The 431-nt window shown below is 58.2% G+C and overlaps 1 protein-coding gene across 1 annotated transcript in view; it reads right to left on the bottom strand.

The window, feature by feature from the left end:
- The window catches only part of RNF122 (ring finger protein 122), a 15,115-nt gene that overhangs the window by 14,395 nt on the left and 289 nt on the right, over window positions 1-431 (bottom strand). The gene's annotated exons all lie outside the window — the stretch shown is intronic.

The following is a 431-nucleotide window of genomic DNA, read 5'->3' as shown; positions in this document are numbered from 1 at the left end:
TCTATGCATCACATGAACCGCTAAAAGCCTCAGGTGGGAGCACAGCTCTCCAGGCAAGCCCTGCTCTCAAGCGTAGCCGGGCGCCGAAAACTCTGCAAGGCTTTATCAATCCAATAAAGCCACGCTCATTAGTCCGGCGTCTTCCACCGTCACAAAGCCCCCTCCGCCGCCGGTACGAAGCCAACAAAGGCGCAGAGGAAGCCGCCCCGGCGCGCGACCCCGCACGCCGCACTGTATACATATTTAAAATAGCCTGAAAAGTTTCAGGCCAGGAACTTGAGCTCCCTCTAGGAGATCCGAGCCCGAGCGCGGATTTAATTCTCCGACAAGCACAACAAAGAACAGAGTTTGAGCGCACAAAGGCAAGGGAAGGGGGTAGGAGTGCGAAGCCGCCACACAAAGGCCGGGAACCCCTCGGCTCCCACGCGCCC

Source organism: Lipotes vexillifer, unplaced genomic scaffold (genome assembly GCF_000442215.2).
Source record: "Lipotes vexillifer unplaced genomic scaffold, Lipotes_vexillifer_v1.1 scaffold74, whole genome shotgun sequence".
NCBI lineage: Eukaryota > Metazoa > Chordata > Mammalia > Artiodactyla > Lipotidae > Lipotes > Lipotes vexillifer.
Note: the sequence above shows the minus strand (reverse complement) of the source record. Positions and strands in the feature narration are given on the sequence as shown.